Here is a 16,846-nt window from a genome sequence, read left to right on the forward strand (position 1 = left end):
TATGGTGGGTAGCAAATAGATGCTCATAACTGGGCTAAATATTCCCATAAACTCACTTGGTCTAAATTTAATGATTTGCTAGTATAAAGAAATCATCAGTTACTACACTAGTGAGAAGAATGTGTATGATCTGTTTTACTTGGAAAGAATTTGAACTGCATTTTTGTAATAAAATGAGACTTTGACATTTTTCCTGTAACAAGGACAGTCTCCTTCCAGTAATAAAACATCTTCCTACAGGGCCCACCAAAGTAAAGCAAGCAAAGTAAACTGTGAGTGCCTATTTCAAAATAAGGAAATTAAATGTCTTCCAAGTGTATAGATGATTTATTAGAGTTTCTTCTGTTTTCCCTCTATTAGTGGACCACACAGATGCATTCACCAGGTTAGCTAATTTCTGCCCTAAAAAGCAACAGGAGTTCAGCCTTGGGGAAAATAAAGACAGGCGCTTACACCTGTAGAGTGAAGATGGGGTAATAGAGGCACTGTGGTCCAGGACATCACCAGTGAACATTAGGGGCTGAAAGAATTATGAGATCAAGCCCTGGAAAAAAGGTAACTGGAAGAGCTGCCAAGTTGAGCAAAAATTACAGGAGAAGTTGGGCAGGACCCAAGTGACAAGATAGCTAGAACTATCAGTTGCCCAAAACTTGGTTTAACATCAGAAATACCAAAAGAGATCTGGTTTAAAATACTAATTCCAGACCCAGATCTAGGCCTAGAATTATTTGTTTAATTACTTTTTAACTCAGGTAATTAAACTCATTTCCAGATTTGGGAACCACTAATGTAAAAGAGTTAATGTACTGCTCTATCCACTGTATGCACACAAGAATTTATCTATTGGAATGAAATGAAATTAGTTACATATTTCTGCAGCTATTGCTTCAGGAAGAATAGGAAAATTGGAATGGGTGGGAAGGAAATATCCAAGAAGTATATAAATATATTAAAGGAAAGGAGGAGAAAGGGTAAATAAATGCAGCCATTTTATCCACTTTGTTAAGTGCTAGAAGAAAGTAATGATGGTGATAGAAGTATTTCCATTTGGGGGTGGAGATGAGGCAGGCAGGAGCTCATCCCACAGAACACTTTGGACACAATGGGCTAGGTAATGCCAAGGACATTCTTCAGGGAGACATTTGCTCAGATATTGCTTCCCACCTAAAACAATTGAGACAAGATGAATAGGATTTTCTGTTACGTGGAGACAGAAGACCAGAGAATCATTGGCACAGCAGCATCTGAAGAATCCCGTAGACCAAGCAAAAGATCAGGTCAGGATGAACAGGAAGGTAGATGTAGTCACTTAATGTAGGCAAGATGGTAACAAATATTCCCCAAAGAGCATGTGAACACTTAGGCTGCTGGTTCTGTCACATTTAAAGAAAAATGGTGTTCTTTTCATAGACCAGGAAGGCTAAGGTGATTTGTATGTCAGTTCTTGATGAAAAGTCCAGTCTTGTAAAGCAAAAATAAAAGTCAGTACAAGAAAGAATCAAAGCATGATAGCTCAGTGATTATCAGCACACACACACACACACACACACACACACACACACACACACAAACTGAGTACATCATGTTATGCTCCAAGTAGAATATACCATTATTAAAAAGAAAACAATATAGGTATCTTGACCAGACTCATTTAGTACTTTAATATACTACACATGAAATGGAGATGAAGAAGCATTTAAAGTGGAAAAAAAAGTGTTGAGATCTTCTACATAGAAGAATCATTAACATTTTGAAGCAAAGGCTAAATGCCTTATTTGTATGGTCTTTTTACTGTGATTATACCTATTTTAAAGATGAGAAAGCTGAGTCTTATAAAGGTAAAGATACTTGTCCAATTTTATACTGCCAAGAAGTAGCATGGGTTGGGGTCAAACTGAGGTACTTCATGTACTCAATACTTCATGTACTTAACCTCTCTGTAGTATTGTCTCAAAAAAAAAAAAAAAAAAAAAAAAGAATACCATACTTGAGTTAATTTAAACCTGAGTTTGAGTAAATAGAAACAAAATGGAGGAAAGTCTTGCATTTAGCACGTTTTATGAAACAATAGAACTGCTGCACAAGATAATAAACAACTTTGTGAATATAAGCATGTAAACCAAGAATAAAATAAGAAGAGGCACCAAATTTCAGTAATAAAATTTGCTCCTCATGTCTAGATGTCATGGAAGGATACTATGTATTGATTATTACTGAGAAATATCCTCATGTAATAAGAACTGTAATTTGTTATACTTGTCTGTAAATTAATTATAGAATAAACATATGTAATTTTCCAATAAAGTCATGTAAGTGTTCATTTATTTTTATTCCCCCATAGGTCTGCGTTCAATAACTGAAATCCAGTCTCACAGTTCTTGGGCAACAACTCTGAAGAGGAACTGCCAGGTCACTCTCTACACAGACAAGGCTTATGCAGGTGAAGATACCCTCTGCATTAAGAACTCTCACATAATTAAAATCTTACTCACTTTGTAAAGCTCTAATCTAGAACTGACAGGAAGAATTTATAATATACTCTGGGTGACTTAAAACTTATCAGTTTGTAAATATCTTTACAAAAATATTAACATTTTAATTAAATTTTTAACTTCAAAAATCTACCCATTGCCTTCCTTAAACATAATTGCACCAAATATACATTGAAATTAAAGTATGTATATAAAATGTATATGCTACATTCCCTAAACAAAATTGTATCTGATAATGTGATTAGGGGCTTTCTTCCTTCTGCCTACCCTTTTTACATCATATCTGCAGAGGAACATAGATCTTCACTGGTCACATAATCTTTTCTGAATAATAATATGCTAAACTCTAACTCAAGCCGATTTATAAGCTAGGTCAAAGAAAATGTATAAGCATTTAAGCATAACAACAAAAAATAATATTTTAAATGAAGGCAATTAAAGTAAAAAATGCAGATCAAGTACTAGAAAGCAAATAAACGCAGATATTATCAAAGCAAGCCTTATTTACAGACTGTAGTTTATATTCAGTGAGGGAAATGCCAATGGAATGTACCCAAGCAGGATCATGGGAAATTTTTGAAATTTCACACTCTAACATATGATGGTAAGCTCATAAAGTTATCAAAGATTAAAAAAAAAAACAAAACAAGCAAAACACAGAAAACCTTTGTTACCCAGTGGTTACTGGTTTTATAGTGAAATATACAAAGGTGTTGAAGTTTAAATCCAGTTACACAATCATATGTTGACCTGATTACAAAGGGGAAATGGCCTCTTTGTGCCCTGATATCATTACAGGCAACATCTCACAGTCAAGTTCTCAGGGACTCTGCCCTGCTCCCTCTTGCCCACTCCTAAGGAACTGTTGAATCACTAGAATTTCATGCTGTATAACTGGATTTCATATCACCGTTGATAAACCTTTGTGATATATTCTGCGTTTACTTTGGTAGATTGAGTTTTGTACCCCAGAAAAAACATGTTCTTAATCTCATTCCTGTGTGTGTGAGCCCATTACAAATAAAACCTTTTGAAGATGGCATTTTTAGTTAAGGTGTGGCTTGCTGAATCAGGACAGATCTTAATCTGGATTACTGGAGTCCATTATAAGCAGAAGGAATTCAGACAGAGAGAGGGAAAGCCACATGGGAGGGGCAAGAAGCTGAAAGTCAGTGGGAATCCTGAAGAAAAAAAAAAAAAAAAACAGGACATCACCATATGTTGGGAAAGAAAGCCAAGGATTACCAGAACGCTACCAACCATGGAAGAAAACAAGCCTTCCAGCATCTGAAACCTTGAGACAATAAAGCCTTGTTATTAAGCTGCCCATTGTGTGGTACTTGTCATATACCAGCCTGGAAACTAAGACTGTTACTAATAATGGCTGTGTGTTCAGATAGGTATGTGGCCACATGAAAGCCAATTATTTGATGAAGATTCTTCCAGAAGCAAAATAGTTAAGGTCCTAAAAAGCTTTACAGAAGTCCAAAGCTAAAAATATTTTTAAATGCTACAGATTCTATCAATACTTACATTTCAGTTTATTCTTTATCGAAAAACAGTTGTGGTGCTTACGAAGAAAATTGATAGCATGGTTAAGATAATGTGGACGATAATGTTAAGAAAGGCCCTGTTCTAAAGAATGAAAAGCTCAGACAGGCTAGCATTATGTGTCAGGAGTAAGGCAATATCATATGAGGATCTAGACTCTTGGCTGATGTGTCATTTTGAGCTGCCAGTTTGGGAGCAGGTGCACATAAATAAGGTACTGTATAGAAGTGGCTTCCAATCAAGTTCCTGAAGCACTCATATTTCAGCCATTTAACTTTTCCATGGTTTTATATAAGAGGTTGTCAGGAAAAATAGATTAGTTTCTGTTGCCTGTAACTTAACAGGAGAACCTATATTGCCAGTAATCTGAAAAAGTGAAGACTTTATATTCACCTCCAACTTGAGAGAAAATCCAAGTGAAAAAACATTATGTGTGAGGAGTCATTCAAAGAGAGAAAGCATGAATAATTATAGCTTTCATTATCTCATTAACCAAGTAGCTGCAGCACTGGGTTAGAAACTATAGGTATAAACTTAGTGCATCCTTAGAAAAATGCTACAAGATAGATTATATGATTGTTATTAATATCATCATCCCCATTTTTAGTATGATAAACTCAAGATTATATTATTACTATTAGTATCATCAGCATCCCCATTTTTAGTATGATAAACTCAAGACACAAATAATTTGCCAAAGGTCACACAGCTGGTGAGCAGCAGTGACAAAAGAGGCCATCTGACCCCAGACGTCATACTCTTAGCAGCAAACTATGCTGCATTTATCCAACTATCACTTCTCATTTTGCCTATTATAAATATCAGGAGAAAAAAAATATTTCTACAGTCATTTTCTTTCATCTAAATTGTTTTCAAAAGTATTTAGGGATCCCAACAAAGATTTTGTGTTAAATAAAACTCTCTAATCTTTAAATTTCATTTCTTTAAATATAGCTAACATATAATACAAATCACTTAGAGCTTATAATTATAGAGCATCTCATCTTTCCCAAAGAAAGTCAAAATTCAATAAAAGAAATAAATCTTTTGTTGAAATTTTTCTCAATAACTAAAAATACTGTATAAAAAAAGGCTATGGCAGTTATGTCATAAAACAGAAGTCACAGATAATAGGTTACACATTATTGATGATTATAGTCAATGTGGATGAGGCATGAATTTCACCTTTCACCTGTTTGTGGGGTCTGGAACCACCTTTTGCACGTGATACCATTCTGTTGCACAAAGAATTAAGTAACAACTTAACGATATATTTGCACAAATAAAATCGCCATTTGGAGTTCTTTCAATTTCTGGATTTAATCAATTCATCAAGGAGACATTTACTGAATGCTTGCAAAGAGAAAAATCATGATGTAATTATGAAGAAAAAAAGGGGGAGCAGGCGGGAGCGGGGAGAGAAGCCCTCAAAGAGATTGCAGTCTGCAGGAGAAAACAATCAATATTTAATGAATGAATAAATGGGCATAAGGAAACTCTTGTGTGTCTGATGCAAACAAAATGGTTCAATATTTTCTTTGAAGAAAGCTAGCTCACCAACTACGTTGGCTCATAGATTCCATAGTCTATACTTCACAAATTTCAAATTGTTTCTCAATCCACATTTCCATGAAGACAGATTTCAAATTCTTAAGGTTCCAAACTCAATTTTGTAAGCTATAATTGAGTTCAAAGCAAAATGAGTGAATGTGTACCAGTTTGTATATATTATGTCCCCCAGAAAAAGCCATATTCTTTAATGCAGTCATGTGTGGGCAGATGTATTGGTGTTGATTAGATTGTAATTCTTTGATTAAGTGTTTCCATGGAGATGTGACCCACCCAACTGTAGGTGATAACACTGATTGGCTAATTTCCATGGACGTGTGCTCCTGCCCATTCAGCATGGGCCTTGATTAGTTCATGTTGCTTTATAAAAGCTTAGACAGAAGGAGCTCACGGCTACTGTTAGCTGAGGCAGGCATTTTGAAGATGGCCATTGGAAACTGATGCATTTTGGAGAACACCATTTTGAAAAACAGCTGGGGAACAAGTAGACGCCAGCCACGTGCCTTCCCAGCTAACAGAGGTTACCCTTTGTTGATGGACACTTTATGGCCTTAAGACTGGAACTGTGGAACCAAATAACCCCCCTTTATAAAAGCCAATCCATTCCTGGTGTTTTGCAAAAGGGCAGCATTAGCAAACCAGAACATGATGAAAGATATTTATTATTGAATGTTTCCAGGATTAACACCTGTGGTGAATTTAACAAAAGCACAGTATAAATTGATTTTTACAGGGAAATATTCTTGCCTAATGTGAAGTAACTTGTTATACTCATCCCTAAATTAATTATTTAATAAATCTAATTTCCCAATACAGTCATTTTGATTTTCAATGATTTTTTTTTCTCTAAAGTTCTGTGTTAAAGAACTGAAACTGTGTTGATAATTACCTTTTGTCCTAACTCTGCATGAAGCCTCAATACCAACAAGGGCACTGATTCCACATCCAGAGTAAGAGTGAATCAAGACAAAGGCTACTGTTAAAAGTCAGAAGCATGTCAATAATAATTTTTGACCCATTGCCAGTGCCTTGGAGACACATCATATCACAGACACATGAACATTTTCCATAAGTAACTTCATTCTAAAGCTTATATGTGCCCCAGTCACTCAGCTCAGCACTCAGCATTGACAGAAACCAGGTGTCTACCTTGGAAACCATCCCATCCAGACCCCTGTGCATCACTCTCCACCTCTCTTGCAGGATAGCATTTAAACAATAGCTATCTGTGTTCAAATACTAGTCAGGTTTGTGGTTTGTGCCCTGTTAGCATTCACAAATGGACACTCTACTGCAGTACAGGCAAGGCGAGCAGTGGAGGTGGCTAGAGGGAAAAGGAAAATCATTAGCATGTCATATCCTTCCTCTAAGCACAAATGCAAAAGATATTTTCCCACAGAAACATAATTTATGGGTAGTGCTAAGTGTCTCTTTCCTATTTCATTTTGGGTTCTGATCACCTTGCATTCTGAGTCACAGTCCCAGGGATATTCTCACAAGTACTTTGCAACAATTGTACCAGTGGCTGACAAACCCAGTGCATTTCTCTTTATGAAGGCATATATCTCAAGATTTTAAGGCAGAGCTATTTCATTTAAGTTAGCTAACTGAGTTTTAAGGTTTAAATATTCAAGTGTATGGCACTTGAGCTTTCTTTTGTACTCTTGCCCAGTACATATCAGAAGCAGTTTGGCACTACTGGCCTTAATGCTCAGCTGTTGAAAATCTTCGGATAAGAAGTGGAGAGAATTTGCCTACTGAATCAAGAAAAAGAAGAGGACTCAAGTCCAGGGATTGATATAAAGTACAAGGGCAATGAAGTAACAAGACACAGAAGCTGAGGATTTAATGGAGCTTTGTGTAGCAACATTAATTTTATGAGAAAATCTTGTCCATCTGAGACTTTTAGTGGGGAATAAGTTCTGCCAACCTAGAACGTAAAACTTTTGTAGGAAGTGGGGAAGAAAAGAATTTTCCTAAGCAATTTGACAAACAGTATTTTGACTATTAGACCAAGTCCTAACTAATTCCTGATTTATAAGGGCCACCACCATGCAAATTGACCATCCAATCTAAATGTTTCTTTATTTTTTCATCACATTTATTTGACTGAAACATATTTATTGTTTATATTAAGGAGAGAGAAAAAGTTGATATTTATTGAACTTGCTTTGGGCAAGGGACTATGCAAAACTTGACACATTATCTCACTGAATTTTTTTTTTTTTAACATCACTTGGGAAGACCTAGTATTATTTCACCTTCCATAGGTACAGAAACAGGCTGGTAAGAAGTGTGTGTTCTTAAGCACTGCCCAGTCTCACTCCCAGTCTTCATTAACTGCAATTTTTAATAGTACACAAGACTGCACAGTTTGGATGGAAAATCATGATTCATCCACACCTATCTTTCACATTTTTGTCAATGTAGGGTGTGTTGCATTCAGAGGCTTTTCTTTTCTTCACCAAGTCAGTTTCTTTACCTTATTCAGGAGGGTGCTTGACCAAAGATTTTCAGAGTCCTTGATTAACAATAAACCATAATAGTCTAAAAAAATAAATAATCTTTTGATGATATGTCTCCAACTTCATTAAGCAATACTTTAAATATACTTTGTCAATTTCATGTGTCTTTATAGTCATCCATCTTGATTGTGATAAAAATATAGGTAATTGTTTTTATGCAAATGCTGTCACATATATAAATTTAAGGTTTGTATGTGGCATTATTTTTGTTTCTTTATTTATTCATATATCTTATTTCCAAAGTTTTTAAAGTAGGTTGAAGCAAATGACAGCCACAATTTTGTTATTAAAGCCTAAACAAAAGGAAGTGCCTAAATAAAGAAAAATACAACCATGAAAAAGAGTAATGTATGCTGTGTCTGATCTTTAAATTTGACTCAACTTTCTACCAATTAAGACAAAAAAAAATTAAGAGAGCAAGATAAATCACAGCGGTCTCATCAAAAATGGAGAAGCACAACAATTCTCTAAGAGAAGCAAAGTTTTCTTAATATTTTTAAAAATATATTTCATTATAGGACATGGAATAGTGTAGTGGAAAATGCCCTAGACAACACTTTTTCTTTTTATAAAAGGATATTTTATTTTCATTCCTGCTTGGAGGGGACATTTGTTAAATTCATGCCATCAAACACTTTCCAGGAATTTACTTATGTTTTGTTTATTTGTCACCAAGGTTAGTTGTGTGCTGACTGTTCTGCCTCATTCACAAAGGCTTACTTAACTGATGGCAGCTCCAGTGGCAGGCATCTCAATTAATCAGTTGACAGCAGAAAGAGCAAGTAGATCCAATGGTTCATGAAAAATCCTTTTTGATCTTTCTCTTTATTTGATTCTGAGCATGCTGTGGAACCTGCACCATACAATCGGATATAAGAATAACTGCCTGTGTCCTTCATACTTAAAGAACAGAATTCAAAACGGGGGAAGACATGAAATTCAGAAAGTTATTGCAATGCAAAGAATTCATGAAATCATTTTTTCCCTATGTGGGACCAACCAATATAATACATTATAAAATTTTCTTGAGATATTTAAGGCTTACAATTGTAGATTAATCTGTTGGGTAGATTCTGGGCTATAAAGCAAACTAAAGTAACCAGTTAATCATATAAAACAGCTAGGTTAATGTGAAGACTGACTATTGTGTATAAGACACCCACATGGAATATAAATAATTATGAGGCATTACTTAAATTAAATTGAAACTAGATTATTTGAATCAATTAAATTGTACTTTAAAAATTGCTTTCAATGTATCTGGAAAATGTTAACTTTGCCACTTAATCTGGCAGATTGTGTCAATGACTCCCCACCACCGAGAATGAAACAAACAAAAGAAACAAAGAGAAAATCCAAGTCGAGAAAGTTAGCCTAATTGCCAGCCTTTTTAAAAGTGATTTCTAAAAATCTATCTGTAAGAATTGCTTTTCTAAAACTTCATTACATATAGCCTGCATCTTCTCAAAATTTCAATAATCAGACACAAAATAATTTATCCAAAAATGATTACAGAATTATTAAAAATATATTTAAATCAATCTCTCAAATGGTAAAATTGCAAAAATGAATTATATATACGTTTTTGCATATATTTATGAATATTAAAAATAGAATAGCGCCTGAGGCTGCGACGTGGGCCCTGAGGAGGCGGGCAGGGAGTCCACTCAAGGGCATCCCGCAAACGGAACCTGGGCCTTGCTTGCCTGCTCCCTGACCGCCCTGCGCTGGCGAGTCTCTGGGGTGTAAGAGGAGCTCCTGATCATCAGTATGGCGCTTCTTCCTTCCCGGCTTCTCGCAGTGCACCCCCTGGACTTCCGTAGAGGGAGAGCAAACACTGCTTGCTGGGCTCCCTCACCGGAGCTTCCCGCTGTCTGGCTGTGGACGATCACCTCCCCAGCCAACTGTCAAGCCTGTAGAGTCCACGAATCACAAGACGATAAAGCTTCCTACTAATACCATCAGAAGGATCTCTTTGAATGATTCACCACAGGAATCATGCATTGATTCCTGAAGCATCATGCATTGAAACAACAGAAGGCTACCAACCACCTTTGCACTAGCTAGAAACAGAGTTATCACGGTTTCAATTCTTTGAGCTCCAGGAAGCCACGGGAGTAAGTTGAAAATCTGAAAATGTGGCCATGGACGGGTTCATGGCGTTGGATTATAGGCATTCTCTTTGCCTGGGGACCTTGCTGTTTTGTATAGGTGACCACTTGGTATCAGATAATGACCACTCTGATCACTCTAGCTGAGAACTGTCCAAGATCCTGGCAAATCTTGAATGTTTAAAACAGTAGAATCCAGACTTGAGACAAATGGCTGAATCTCTATTGTAGGTTCTAAAAAACTGAAGGAAGAGTGATGAAAATATGCTACTTAATTTTTAGATACAGAGCTTCATTCAACTATTAAAAATACTTAATTTATATAAATTGCCATCTCTGCAAAAACTTAAGTATCTTAGTAGTAGGGTATTTTTTATACCGATGGTATCTTTATATACTTAACATAGAGAATTTCTCCACAGTGACACATCTTATTTTGTGTATAAATTTTAATTTAGAAAAATGATGTCATTTAATTATACACTTACATTTCATTTAAAATTATCTTCAGCATTTTGAAAATTTTTATATATTAATCCAAACTTTATGTGATTAATTTTTTTTAAGTATTAAAAAAGTTTTGTTGCCTGACAGCTTTATGATAATTAATAGTCTAAGTTACTCTGACTATAACATATTAAAATGAAAAAAAATTGCCCTTCTAGACCTGGAATCTGGAGAATTATTATCTTTGGTATTTCTAGGTCTATAAGAAAATTGTGATATGTTAGAAGGCATCAACTGTTTGGAACAACAAAAGTCTCACATTTTCAGGGTGAAAGTAAACGTATTACATAGATGATCTCAACATTTTTCACTTAAAGTTATTGAGTTTTAAAAGTTAACTAGTTTACTAAACAAAATTGAAACTACAAATATATTTGACTTTGTAGATGAAAAGTCAAATATACATCAAAAACAAGGGTTATTTTATATTGATCACAAGTTTGATTCATAGATTTTATGAATTCAAAATGAGAAAAGTGATTATTTACAATATTTATCATGTTTTTTTCCCAAAGTGTTTAAAACTTAGAATCCATGATGACCTAAAATATGAGGGCAATAACTGATGATGGGAAGGTTAGCAATCATCCTTAGAGGTCACTGATTTGGCATGTTATTGTCGTTGGCACTGTTGATCACTTTATATTCTTCAAAAATTTTGGTCTGTGAGAATAACTCTGTTTTGTTCACTGCTGTTTCCACAGTTCATCAAATAATGCTAGCAAGTAGGAAGCAGTCAGTAAACATTTCATGAATGAATTAAGAAAATGCCTAAGTCCCATTATTTTATTTAACTATTATCATTCAAATTTCTCAGCAAAAAGGGTCAATAATTTGCGTACAAAATTCTATGAAAATGCCCTTTTGATGCTCCATATATTTTGGTTGATTGATTGGGAATATTTACTTGAGTGCCTTTATTAATATTACCATTTCTGGTTATTTTCCCTGATAATCTTCCTGTTACTTTGTCTTTCAAAAATGAGATTAAATGTACTTTGTGGCTTACAAAAATTAGAATACCAAAGGAAAAAATTATGACATATCATATTTAAATACCATTTTACTAACAACAGTTTAATATTAGAAAAATCATTATTGACCATATTAGACTAGGCTCTGTAACCCATTCAACACACCTTAGAAAACTCATTAACCAATAGCTTTATTACCCTTTTATAATGAATATTATGTGTTGACAACCAGCATAATAATTTCGTAAGTTTTCGCAGATTTTTTAGGGGCCCTGCATTGGCCGTGCAAGAGTTTACCATTTCAAACCTGTAAGTTATTACTAAGAATTCTGTAATATGCAATATTACCATTTTGGGAAAACATCCACTTTGTTCTCATAAAACCTTGGTTCAGTAGTAGCAAGTTAAAAAAATAATCAATAAATGTAAAACTCTATTCAAATTTTATGCTTTTACTTTCTTACCTTGTATGTATGTGTGTTTGAAGACTATTAATATGACATATTAATGACTTTACTGAAATTCAATAATAGAGCTTTATCCTCTATTATGAGTACATATATATGAACGGCAACCAATGTAAATAGACTTTAGATTATGTAATTTTATATATCAAGCTTTATGCATTCCTACAAAATGCTAAGTATTTGCAATTTAAATTGCATAAAATGAATACAGTTGTGGCTTCAAAATATACTTTAATTCACAGCAAACATTCTTCAATTAACTATATAAAACCTTTTTTACTCCTCCATACATTTTATTAGGCATGTAATAGGTAAAATAGTATACAAACTATTAACATCCAGTAAAAGGTTATGACATGCATGTATTTCAACTCAATGAGATTTCTGTAATCCTGGCCTTTTGCAAGCCCTACTACATTATAGGAATCATTGACTATATTTGGTGAAGAAAAGCATGCTGTGCAGCAGCTGTCTATTTTGTTATATACAGACTGCCTCTTACAGACACAATATTTCTTGGAGTATTTCTATTCATGATGGGTACCAACGGGAAAAGGGCCATGGAGAGTCACTAATTACATCTGACAGCTATGGTACAGGGCCATAAATTCTTCCCAATTCTGTAGACAGCTTTAATTTCACAAATGATTTACTAAATAAAACAGAAAGTAAAGAGTCTAGTGTAATGATAATAATTTTAAAAATCAACAACAAATCTCAAGGAGTTACTTTCTTTTTCTTTTTTTTTGAAATTTATTTTTTATTAGGAATGTTGTAGGTTTATAGAAAAATCATGCAGAGAATACAGAGCTCCCATATAATCCCCTCCTCACACGCACAGTTTTCCATATTAGTAACACTGTGGTTAGTGTGGTTACCTTTGTACAACTGATGGAACAATATTATTATTATAGTTATATTATTAACTAGAGGCCATCATTTACATTATCATTCACTGTTTCACAGTTCCATTTTATTCTAGTAACATATATACAGCCTACAACTTCCCCTTTTAACCACATTCAAATATATAATTCATTCAAGTTAATTACATTCACAATGTTGTGCTACCATCACCATCTCCATTACCAAAACTTTTCCAACACCAGAAATAGAAAATCTGTATCAAACACTAACTCCCTATTCAGTAACCCAACATCTGGTAACCTGTATTCTAGTTTCTGACTTTCTAACTCAATGAATTTGCTTATTCTAATTATCAGTGAGATCATGCAATATTTCTCCTTTTGTGTTCAGCTTATTTCACTCAATGGGATGTCTTCAAAGTTCATCCACATTGTTGCATGTATCAGAATTTCATTCATTTTGTGACTGAATAATATTCCACTGTGTGTATATGTATATATATACACACACAATTTTGTTTATCCATTCATCTTGTTGACCATGTTGATGATCGCGGGTTGTTTCAGTCTTTTGGCTATTGCAAAGAATGCTGTTATGAGCATCAGTGTGCGAGTATCTGTTTGAGTCTCTGCTTTCAATTCTTTGGATACATACCTAGAAGTTAGATTGCCAGATCTTATGAAAATTCTGTACTTAATTTTCTAAGGAACTTCCAAACAGATTCCACATTGGCTGCATGATTTTGCATTCCGACCACAATAAATAAGAGTTCCTGTATCTTCACATCTTCTCCAACACTTGTAATTTTCCATTTATTTTAATAGTGATCATTCTGGTACATATTAAAAAGTATCCCATTGTGGTTTTGAGTTGCATATCCTTAAGGGCTAATGATGTTGGATGTTGTTTCACATGCTTATTGGCCATTTGTACATCTTCTTTGGAGAAATGTTTATTGAAATATTTTGCACATTTTTATTGTGATTTTTCACTTTTTATTGTTGAGTTGTAGAATTTCTTTATATATTTTGGATATTAAATCCTTATCAGCATGATGGCAGATTGGTGAGGTGTATGTTTTAGTTACTCCTCCAGGGAAGTGGTAGAAAGCCAGGAACTGCGTGGACTGGGCACTGCAGAGCAATCTGACTTTGGGCAGACTTCATACAACACTCATGAAAACATGGAACTGCTGAGATCAGTGAAATCTTTGATTTAGGAAAAAAAAAAAGTTTAAAAAAAAAACAAGGAAAAAATATGCAGAGCCCCCTTGAGGAGCTGGTGGAGAATACAGGGGTATTGGCCTACCCTACCTCGATGGTTGCTAACATGACCACAGACATAGGGGACTGGTGGTTTGATGGGTTGAGCCCTCTACCACAGGATTTACCCTTGGGAAGACTGTTGCTGCAAAGGAGAGGCTAGGCCTCCCTATAATTGTGCCTAGGAGCCCCCTCCCAAGTACCTCTTTGTTGCTCAGATGTGGCCCTCTCTCTCTAGCTAAGCCAACTTGAAAGGTGAAATCACTGCCCTCCCCCCTGCATGGGATCAGACACCCAGGGGAGTGAATCTCCCTGGCAATGTGGAATATGACTCCCAGGGAGGAATGTAGACCCGGCATCGTGGGACAGAGAACATCTTCTTGACCAAAAGGGGGATGTGAAAGGAAATGAAATAAGCTTCAGTGGCAGAGAGATTCCAAAAGGAGCCGAGAGGTCACTCTGGTGGGCACTCTTACGCACACTTTAGACAACCCTTTTTAGGTTCTAAAGAATTGGGGTAGCTGGTGGTGGATACCTGAAACTATCAAACTACAACCCAGAACCCATGAATCTCGAAGACAGTTGTATAAAAATGTAGCTTATGAGGGGGGACAGTGGGATTGGGGGGGCCATGGGGATCACACTCCCCTATGTCTAGTTTGTGGATGGATGAGTGGAAAGGTGGGGGAAGGAAACAAACAAACAAACAGACAAGGGTGCCCAGTGTTCTTTTTTACTTTAGTTACTCTTTTTCACTTTAATTATTATTCTTGTTATTTTTGTGTGTGTGGTAATGAGCGTGTTGGGGATTGATTTTGGTGATGAATGTACAACTATGTAATGGTACTGTGAACAATCGAATGTACGATTTGTTTTGTATGACTGCGTGGTATGTGAATATATCTCAATAAAATGAATATTAAAAAAAAATGTTAAAAAATAATGTACAAGGAAACTTGTTATCATGAGTTTCCAAAGGGCTTTTCTAAGGGTGAAGTGGGATGAGAGCGGAAGGGGCAAAGAAAGTCCAGCCAAAAGTTAAAAAAATACAGTGAAAATAATTTATATATAATATACTTGCAATCACATATGTATAAAAAATTATAACTGTGCACATGTATACTTTTTCAAATGGAAATGAAACTGAATTTCAAGGCAGGAGACCTAGAGGACAGAGTTGACAGAGTGGGAGAGAAGGTCTCACCATACTTAGCGAGGACTCAACTTCTTTTTACCATGGCATGAGTCAGGCTTTGCTACAACAGAAGCTTCAAGCAAATCACCCCAAAGCCACTCCAACTCAGAATTCATCACCTACTCATTAACTGTGGACAAGCCCAAGGGGGAGATAATGGGGTCTTTTCTTTCTCGCTATTTCCTTCTTTTTATTTTCTTAAATGTAACTAGGTAAAAGAACAACCTTTTAAAGAAACTGAGGACCTTTCCTTTTATCTTTTTTGCTTTAGGACAGAAAATTTTTTTTGCATAGAAACAAATAAAAACCTAGATTCTGGATTTTTAAATTCAAAACCTCCCAGGACATCTATACAGTGAATAAAAAGGATAACATATGCACAGATACATACACACATATAAAGATATACATGATATGTTAAGCGAAAAAAATCAAATTGCATAACAATGTGTATAGAATAATGACACTTTACATTTATTTTCTCCGTCTTTTTACTTGAAAAATTTCAAACATACAGGAAAGCTGAAAGAAGAGTACGTTAAACACCTGTATATCTGTCTAGAACCCACTTGTATTCAACAATTGTCAAAATTTTGCCATATTTTTTCTCTATCTATCTATGCTCTACCATTTGAATGTAAGTTGCAGATATCATAATGTTTCACCCTTAAGTATTTCAGCCTGCATCACTTGAGAATAAAGATAATACCCTCAGCAACCATAATGCCATTATCACATCTAATAAAATTAACAATTCCTTAACAAAAAAAAAATCCTTATCAGATAGGTAGTTACCAAATATTTTCTCCCATTCTGTAGGTTGTCTTTTTACTTTCATGAAGAAGTATTATCATACCCAAAAGTTTTAATTTTGATGCCCCTGTATCTATTTTTCTTTTGTTGTTCATGCTTTTGGTGTAAAGACTAAGAAACCATTGTCTAACACAAGGTCCCAAAGATATTTCCCTATGGCTTCTCTATGACTATTAGAGTTTTGGTACTTATATTTAGGTCTTTGATTCATTATGAGTTAATTTTTTTACATGGTGTGAGGTAGGGGTCCACCATCTCTCTTTAGCTTATAGATATCCAGTTTTCCAAGCACAATTTGTTGAAGAGACTCTTCTTTCTCCATTGAGTGTATTTGGCACACTTGTCAAAATTAATTGGCCATAGAAGTGAGGATATACTTCTGAAACCATAATTTGATTCCACTGATCTATATGTCTGTCATTTTGCCAGTACTGTAGCTTTGTAATATTATTTAAAAATCAGAATCTGTGAGCACCCCAACTTAACTTCATTCTTCTTTTTCAAGATGGTTTT

This window comes from Choloepus didactylus, chromosome 3 (genome assembly GCF_015220235.1).
Source record: "Choloepus didactylus isolate mChoDid1 chromosome 3, mChoDid1.pri, whole genome shotgun sequence".
In the NCBI taxonomy this organism is placed as follows: domain Eukaryota; kingdom Metazoa; phylum Chordata; class Mammalia; order Pilosa; family Megalonychidae; genus Choloepus; species Choloepus didactylus.